Consider the following 10,120-nt stretch of genomic DNA (forward strand, 5'->3'; position numbering starts at 1 on the left):
TCTGGTCCCCTTTTTCAGTGCAATTGTTTTAGTCTTTTCTCCATTGACTACCAAATTAGCTATTGAGTTTTCATATATGGCTTGTATAATATTGAGGAATTTTCCTTCTATTCCTATCTTCTCGAGTGTCTTAAACAGGAATGCATGTTGGATATTTTTGAATGCTTTTTCCACATCTATTGATATCATGTGATTCTTATAATTTTTCCTGCCGATCTGGCGAATAATGCTGATGGTCTTTCATATGTTAAACCATCCCTGCATCCCTTGTATGAATCCCTCTTGGTCATGGTGAATTATTTTTTTAATATGCTTTTGTATTCTATTGGCCAGTATTTTGTTAAGGATTTTTGCATCAATGTTCATTAGGGATATTGGTCTATAGTTCTTGATTCTTGTGGCATCTTTGCCCACTTTAGGTATCAAAGTTATACTAGCTTCATAGAAAGAGTTTGGGAGTTTTCTGTCTTTTTCTATGTTCAGTAGCATCTAACAATATCTAGTGGGGCTACCACTTGGGGCCCTCCCCTAGACAAGGCCATAAGCTGGTGTGGTGGTGATGCATTGGGCTGTGATCGACAAGGTCCGTGGTTTGAAACCAATAAAAGGTTACATTCCTGGAAACTCACGAGGCAGTTCTACACTGTCCTATGAATCAGCATTGACTCCCATAGCAGTTGGAGTTCAATGTGTGTGTGTGTGTGTGTGGGAGGGGCAGGTGGATAAAAAAAGGGAGGGACACTCGTGGCACAATGGTTTAACATTGGGCTGAAAGCTTAGAAGTTGTTGATTCTAATCCATCAGCCACTCCACAAGAAAAAGATGAGGCAATCGGCTGTCATTAAGAGTTACAGCCTGAGAAATCCTATGGAGCAGATCTACTTGGTTGTATAAGCTCCCTATGAGAAGGAGTTGATTCAAAGGTAGTGGATACTAGCTGTACAGTGAATTATTTATTATGACCCTTCTGGCTATAGGAATGGGGGATTTCACTACGACCAAGAAAGAAGAGCCAGGAGTAGAGCACATGGTTTGGACCTCAAGAACCCTGTGCACCAGCCTCCTCATTCCATGCTGTGAACCTGAGATGGGGGTGGGGGGTGGAGAAGTGTAGGCTGCAGCACCCAGAGCTCGAGATCAGGTAGCAGGTTCCATGGTGGATAGAGTGGGAAAACTGAGTGCCTTCAGGCAGGAGGTTCACTTGTGGAGTGTGGTGTTTCTGAGAGGTACTTGGTTTGGGGAGTTGGGTTTACTGACCCATAGAGCTAGAGCCAAATGCCTTCAACTTGAAGCTTATGGTGAAATGGTGTGCCTTTTGGAAATTTATGGACAGCACTAAAAGACCTTTGCTTGAGTAGAGCAGAGGCGGAGGGGCCCTGGGGCTCAGAGTCCAAGCATACAGAGTCATGATGACAATATGGCTGAGGAGAGACGCTCCTGACTAGAAGAGCTGTATCCTGAACACAAACAGAAGCGATGCTGACTATAAAGACAAGGACTATTCCAAGAGAAGGGAAGACCATACTTCAGCATATTTATTGTGCTCAATGGGAGGCCATAGCCAAAATTGTGCCACAGACTGAGCCTAGGAAGAGGTTACTGCGGCAGGCATTGGTTTTGAGATGCTTCTGCTGCCATCACAGATGCCTTTGATTAATGGAAGTGGCTGCTCTCTCCTCCACCACAGTGGAATGCTTTCCCAACAAGGATCCACTGAGAGTACACAATTAATGGAGTCAAGCTCACCTGCTCTTACTGAAGTTGTCAAGGATGGCAAAGTAAGTGACCTTTTCAATTGCTGCCATGGAAGGGTGAGGCCTGTGAAGCTGAAATCTATAGTTGTAAGAGAGGAACTTTAGCCATTCAAGGAGAAATTGGTAACCCGAATTGCCCTACATTCAATAGAGATTGAATTTCTAATGAATAAATTTGAATTAACATTTTAAAAACTTCCACAATCAATGGCCTTAATGACAAATTCTACCAAGCACTTAAGGGAGGAATAGAAATTCCACACAAATATTTAGGACAATTGGAAAATGAAAGAATACTTTCCAATTCGTTCTGTGAAGCCAGCATTACCCAGACACAAAAATAAGGGAAAGATATTACAAGAGAAGCAAATGATAGACCAATGTCTATCATGAGCATAGATGCAAACGTATTCTTTCTTAAAAAGTTCATTTTATTGGGGGCTCTTACAGCCCTTATAACAATCCATCCATCTATCCATTGTGTCAAGCACATTGCAAAACTATTCTTAATGGAACACTAGCAATTAGCACTCAATAATCTATCATAAGAACAATGCATTATGAAATGGGCTTACCTCAGGAATATGAAGCTGACTTAACAATTGACTGTCATTCCATATATTTCACTATCTTAGCAAACTAAAGAAGAAAACCGTATGATCCTTTGAATAGATGCATAAAAATAATTTAGGAAAATCTACCATTCATTCCTAATAAAAACTCTGCACACTAGGAATAGAGAACATTTATAAAACATACATACATAAATAAAACTACAATTAACATCATAGCATATGAAAGGCTGAATGCTTTGCCCCAAGATCAGGAATAAGACAAGCATATCCTCCGTCACCATTTGATTCCACATTATACTAGAAGTTCAAGCCAGGGCTATCAGGTAAGCAAAAGAAATAGAATCTATATTGGAAAGGAGAGGAGTCTTGGTGGTACAGTAGTTAACAGCTTGGATACTCATTCAATGTCAGTGGTTCAAACCCTCCAGTTCTTTGTGACAAGTACATGTGGCAGTCTACTTCTGTACGAATTTGTTGTCTGTTGTTAGGTGCCAACAAACAACGAGTTCCAACTCAGAGCAGCCCGATGTACAAAGAGCCCAACTGCCCTTTCCTTCCCATCCTCGCAAATGGTAGGTTGGAGCCCATTGTTGCAGCCGCGTATCAATCCATCTCATTCGGAGCTTCCTCTTTTTGGCTGATCCTCGACTTTACTAAGCATGGTGCTCTTCTTCAAGGACTAGTCCCTTCTGACAACCTAGCCTAGGTACCCATGTGCCCTTAATGCATTTGAATTGTGGTGCTGGAGAAGAATCTGACAATATCATGGCTGCAAAGGGACAAGCAAATCTGTCTTGGAAGAAGTATGGCCAGAGGGCGCCCGAGAGACAAGGAGGTTGAGAGTTCCTCTTAGCTAATTTGGTCATGATGTCAGGAGAGATGAGACCCCGGAGAAGAACAGCACGTTTGGTAAAGTAGAGGAAGTCCCTCATGGAGATGGGTTGCCACAGTAGCTACAGCAATGGGCTCAAGCATACAACCAATTGTAGAGATGGCTCAGGATCAGGCAGTGTTTCATTCTGTTGTGCCTAAGGTCCCTGTGGGTCAGAACTTAACAACACGTAACAGCAATACCTGAGATAAAGTCTTGCCATCCTCACTTCCCAAGAGTATTCTGGCTGGACGCCTTCCAACACTAATTGTGGACTCTTATGGAAGTTCTCTTGTCAGTCCATGATCTATTTCAGATTCGCTTCCAACATCAGAACTAAAAGGGCAATATTTATTCTTCCCTTATCTTTATTCATTGTCCAGCTTTCACACGCATATGAGGCAATTGAAAAGACTATTGTGTCAGGCAAATCTCAGAAACCTGGTGACATAGTGGTTACAAGTTGGGGTGCTAATCACAAGGTCAACAGTTTGAAAGCACCAGGTGCTCCTCAGGAGGAAGACAAGGCTTTCTATTCCTGTAAGAGTTAGTCTTGGAGACCCACAGGGGCAGTTCTACCCTGTGCTACGGGGTTGCTATGAGTTGGAATTGACTCGATGGCAGTGAGAGTTCTTGTGTCAGGCTCAAGCTTAGTCTTCGAAATCACATCTGTGCCTCGTCATGCTTTAAACAGACCATTTGCAACAGCCTGGGAAACCTTATGGCCCCCTTCCACTCTGTCTTATAGGGTTACTATGAATCAGAATCGACTTAATGGCAATGGTTTATATTTAAAAGGAAGATATGAAAATAGACCTAATCAACTCAATGGCTGTGAGTTTTGTTTTTTAAGTGATCATCTACAAAAGCCAGTACTAGAACTACTGTGTTTAGGGATATAAGCTCAAGATACAAAAATCAATATAAGCTCAAGATACAAAATTTTTTTCACATCCTAGCAACAAGGAATTGGAACTTAAATGTAAGGGGGGGTGGGGGGGAAACACCAATTCTATTAGCAAAAAAACATGACTTAGGGCAAATCTCATAAAAGGTGTGCAACCAGTTGTCGCTTTACAGAATGTGTACAACGTTCCCATGACGTTTATCAAGCATGCCCTCATAGAGCTTCAGGTGATAGAATAAAGTTGATCTGGTATAAAAAAAGAGGCGTGCAACATTTATAAATTAAAAACTATAAAACATTTCTGAGAAAAATTAAAGAAGATAAGTAAATGAAGACATATACCAAGTTTATGAGCTAGAAGACACAATATTGTTAAGATGTTATTCTTCCCAAATTTAGTACAGATTCAATGCAATCCTCACCAAAATCCCAGACAAATTTTGGAAAGGAAAAAAAATTGACAAACGGTTTCTAAAGCTGGAACACAAAGGAAATACAATAGCCAAAACAACCTTGAAAAAAAAGAAAATTAAAGGGCTTGCCTTTCTTGACTTGAAGACTTATTCAAAGTTACAGTGAACAAAGCAATATGGTGTGGTATTGGTGCCAAAAGAAGACAAACAGGTCAACAGGACAAAATAGAGAACCCAGAAATACGCCCTTCCATGGGCTATTTTATTTCAGATAGGGGCAAAAGTATAAAAAAAAGTTGTTTTAAAAAAATATTTTTCAACAAAAATGGATTAAAAAATGGGCTTTTCAACAAATAATGCTAGAATAATTGACTATCCATATGTAAAAATATGAACTCTAATACATATCTTGCACTATAACCAAATATACTTGAAAATGGATCACAGATTTAAATGGAAAACCTGAAGCTATAGAACTTTTAGCTTCAAATACAGAAGAAAATTCTTATGTCCTTGAGCCAGGCAAAGAGTTTTAGATACAACACCTTATACAATGTTGGGAGGATTAAAAAAGTGGTATAAGTAAAGTTGTAGATAGACTATCTAATAAAGTAAATTAATGTTCATTGTATACATTACTTTGAAGTCTATGTATGATTTTAAATTTGAGCCTCATAATGCCCATGGTTGGAAGGGAGGGATTATTAGCCACATTTTAAAGAAGAAGAAACTGAAATTCAGAGAGGTTTAGATTACTGAAGGCCACCAGATCATGCTAAAATGAAGTCAGCTCCAAGTACTAGTATAGTTTGCTAACAGAAAAGTTGACACATATGTATTTATATTTGTGATAGGTTTTGTGTTAACTTACCTGGGCCAGGGTTCTCAGTGGCTGGGCAGTTAAAGCCTAGTAATACCTGTGATATGATCTAACACAGTGTAATCAACTCCACAATGGAATCTGTTGTGAGTAGTCAATCCATTGTAAGAATCCATTGTAAGACTACAGTGGAATGTAATCGCTATACTCAGGTCCCATTCCTGAGGGAACTGAAAGGGCGTTTCCTCAGGGGTATGGCCTACTTCCTATATAGGTGGATGGTGTGGAAAAGTTTGATTGCTTTTTGCTAGGCCTGGATCCTGCATTTGGCTCATTGAGCCATCAGCTTGCCATCTGACTTACAGACCTTGGATTCTACCTCTTTGCCACTCACAAGCCTAACCCGCAGACACTGGAGTCATCGGTCTCTGCAGCCACCAACCAGCCTGTTGGTCTTCTCGCCAATCTTGGTTCAACCATCAGGCCCTGAAGCTATGCCAGTTGGAAGCCTCCAAATTAGCATTTGACCCCTGCAGGTTGAACCTGCCTGGACTCCGATTACCCTGCTTCTACAACAGTGTGAACCATTTTCTCAATATAAATCTCTCCCCTTATATCTATAGCTCACTCACTGCCAAAGAGTCAATGCTTACTCATAATGAACCTCTGTGGGTTTTCGAGACTGTAACTGTTTACAGGAATAGAAAACCCAGTTTATCTCTATCTTTATATTAATATATAGAATATTTATGGAGAATATATATTATATATCTAGAATATGAATCAATATATATATATATAGAGTTTTTCTTATATTCAAGAAAAGTGTGAGTATAAGTGTTGGCTCCATGGCTCCACAGTGTCAGAACTCATGGTGCATGACTGTGATTGTTTGTCTTCTTCTCACGGTTGCCCAAAAGCTGCTACAACATCATACACCATTTGGAGGAGGCACAGGGCAGAGGGAAAGTTTTGTACAATTCCATCATGTGATTACCAGTGTCCTTTCTGTCACCAAGGTCATATGACTATTTTCAACTGCCAATCCTTTTCATTTCCAACTTTTGCATTCCAATCACAAATAATGATCAATGCATCTTGACTCCTTCTTTGGGCAATCTTAGACTGCAGAAGTTGGTAAAAATCTTCAGTTTCCTAATATTTTGCATTAGTGACTGGTGCTTAAATTAATTGTCATATTAACTGGTCTTGTAGGCATAAGATTGTTATCCTTTCCCTGATGATATTTATCTGTTTTATTGACTATGCAAAGGCACTCAACTGTGTGTTCATAATAAATCGCAGACAGCATTGAGAAGAATGGGAATTCTAGAACACTGTGTTCATTCAGAGCCTGCTTATATTCCGAGAGGTAGTTACGCCAACGAGAAAGGTGTGTGTTCTTTCACCAGAGTTACTCAATCTATGTGCTGAACAAATAATCTGAGGATCTAGAGCAGTGGTTCTCATCCTTCCTGATGCCACAACCCTTTCACACAGTCCCTCATGTGGTGGTCACCTTCAACCATCACGTTATTTTTGTTGCCACTTCATAATCGTAATTTTGTTACTGTTATGAATCATAATGTAAATATTTGATAGGCAGGATATATTTTCATTGTTACAAATTGAACATAATTAAAGCATAGTGATTCATCACAAAACAATATGTAATTATATATTGTGAAATATTTATTTCTAATGACAAACCAATGAAATTTTGTCTTGAAGCATGGTGTAGCACGGATAACAGTCTTCGCCGGGTACTCGTATGTGGGCGATCTGCATATGGGCGGACACGCCTGGTGATGGAAGAGGAGCCCTGTCTCGGTTCCTCAGACCATCGGAAATATGTGTTTTCTGATAGTCTTAGGCGACCCTTGTGAAAGGGTCATGCGACTCCCGAAGGGTTGCGACCACAGGTTGAGAACCGCTGGTCTCGAATATGTGAAGAGGAAAGCAGATTCACAATTGGAGTAAGACTCCTTAACAACATCAGATATGTGGATGATGCAGCCTGGCTTACTGAAAGCAAAGAGGACTTGAAGCAGTTCCTACTAAAGATCAAAGAATACAGCATTCAAGAGGGATCGCACCTCAACATAAAGAAAGCACAAACTCTCACCACTGGGCCAATAAGAGTCATCAGGATAAATGGAGAAAGGATTGAAGTTGTCAAGGATTTCATTTTACTCTGATCGATACTCAATGTCTGTAGAAGTAGCAGTCAGGAAACCAAATGATGTATTGAATTAGGCAAATCTGTTTCAAAGCACCCTGTTAAAGTGTTAAAAGGCAAAGATATCAATTGGGAAACTGAGTGCACTTTACCCAAGCCATGCTATTTCCAACCCCCGTGTATGCATGTGAAAGCTGAAAAGTGATAAGGAAGACTGACGAAGAATCTATCTCCGCCTTTGAGTTACGATGTTGTTGAAGAATATTAAATGTGCCGCGGGCTATCAGAAAAAATGAACAAATCTGTCTTGATAGAAGTGTAGCCAGAAGCAAGGGTGATGAGACTTCATATCCTGTACTTTGGACATGATATCAGAAGAGACGTGTCCCCTAAGAGGGACATTATGCTTGGTAAAGTAGAGGGTTGGCAAAAAATATGAAGATCAAAGGGATGAATTGACACCAGAGCTCCAACAATGAGTTCCAATATTGGAACAAATATGACGGTAGTGCAGGATGGGGGAGCGTTTCCTTCTCCTGTGCATAGATAGGGTCGCTATCTGGTAGAACTGACTCCCCAAGTCAACAAGAACAGGGAAGAAACGTCTCTTCATCCCTTCCTCTTATTTGAAAGGAGGCATCCCTTTCCGAAACGCTGGATTTCCTCATCGTCTAGCTCAGAATTACAATTTCCACTCCTGTGTTCGTCGTGGGCTCTACCTTCTGGAGACTGAAAAAAATACTCTGCCTCACACCTGAACAAGATGGGGATTTTGATAGCAAGGAAAATGGAGGAGAAATTCTTTCAATGACAACACTTGCCACCACCATGCAGCTGGTCCTGGAGATACCTGGATTTTGAATTAGGTCTCGTGACCTCAACTGCAGTTTACGTGCCACTATGTAAAGCCAGGCTAGCACTGTGCCAGCACTGGGATTCAAGGATAAAAGCCACTTCCCCTGACCACAAGAATTTACAGTTCATTGAAAAGACAGAGTGCAGTTATAAGAACAAGCAAATATAATATCTTTTGAAGTCCACCACAATGGATATCTATATAGTATACCAGGTACATGAAAGAAGTCTGACTGAAGGAGTTAAGCCTCCCAGAGGAACTAGCATGGGCATTTACCAGGTAGACTTGAATACAGCCAATGAAGGCACGGGAGGGGGTGGTGGTGGGGACATGGGGGGACCAGAGTGTGGGGTCAAAGGCCTGGAGGAGTGAAAAAGTGTGGTGTCTTCAGAATTTGATATCATTGTCTTCATTTGCAGTTAAAAATGCAAAAGAAGGGAGTGGTGGGGCTATCACATGTTGATGTAAGACAGCTAGGCTGTATATATTCTGTGGATTATGGGGAATTAAAAGAGCCGTTTTGATCAGAGAAGGACAAGGTTAGATTGGTGGAAGATGGATTAGAAAGATCATGTAAAGTTTTAAGTTAAAAGGTGATTTTCCTTCTGTCTCTACATAATACCTCCTCGATGACAAATGTGGTCACCCGTCCTTTGAAAATTAAATGAGTTCAGCTTAATCCTTTCATATGATGCCCATCCTGTGATCCTGATGAGTATCCAGGAGTGTGTATTCTCAGAGTTAATTCTGGCAGTGAATTTCTGCTCACCTTACTTTCTGAAGCTCACATCTTACTTTATGTAAATAAACATTTTTTCCTTTAGCTGCACACCAGCCCAGTTGTAGAACCCGGCCCCTTTTTCTTGATCTTCCTTAGGGTTATTAAATTTCCATTCACCATAAGTTATTTGTGGATGTGGAAGACTTCATTAGAACTTTGGAGCCATGGGGACCTCACATATTTCAGCAACATGCATGTAAACTTAGAAGAAAAAGTTTCTGTTCTTAAATGCCACCTGGACAACTGGCCCTGGAAACGTTTCCTTCGCAACCTCTCGCCGGTACCCAGGATCGTGCTTGTTGCTGGGCCCCTTCTCCTTCTGTTTCTCTCCTCTGCCCCCTTTTCTTCTTTCTCTCCTCTGCCCCGTCACCCCCAGTTCTCACTGGTTTCTTGTCCGGTTTGTCTGAATGGGTTGCTTCCCTGTCCTTGTCATACCCTGGCCTCAGGACTTCATCTTCTACGCACAGATAAGAGTTGGACTAAACAAAAACAATTCTTTTAAAAGAAGCTCGGGGGCCATCTGTCAAAATATTGTTGGGTCTTACTTACTATAAGGCAAAGAAGAATGATCAACAGCACATTTGGAAATGGCTGTACGTGGATTATTAAGATCGTCTGCTGTTTGAAGGGGCTGAATATTTTTATTTCAAAGATGATCCATCATATGCACTTGGGAGGCTCATTTAAGTAGTGACTTAATGAATGAAAGCTCTGATTGTGATGGGTGTGTTTATTACTGCTTTACCAATAAGAAGTAAACAGTACATTTTGTTTCTGTGTGTGTATGACACATATATGATACATATTTGCATACATATATCTCTGTGTGTAAAAATAGAGATGCGTTCATATATAAATTGTATGTATTGGGCACTTTGCAAAGCGATATACAATGAGCACCTCATTGAATTACTGAATTAAGTGGTAGGTACTGATTTTTTCTCCATTTTATATGTAAGGAATT

This window comes from Echinops telfairi, unplaced genomic scaffold (genome assembly GCF_000313985.2).
Source record: "Echinops telfairi isolate 266 unplaced genomic scaffold, ASM31398v2 ScPeMD7_3;HRSCAF=10, whole genome shotgun sequence".
Classification (NCBI taxonomy): domain Eukaryota; kingdom Metazoa; phylum Chordata; class Mammalia; order Afrosoricida; family Tenrecidae; genus Echinops; species Echinops telfairi.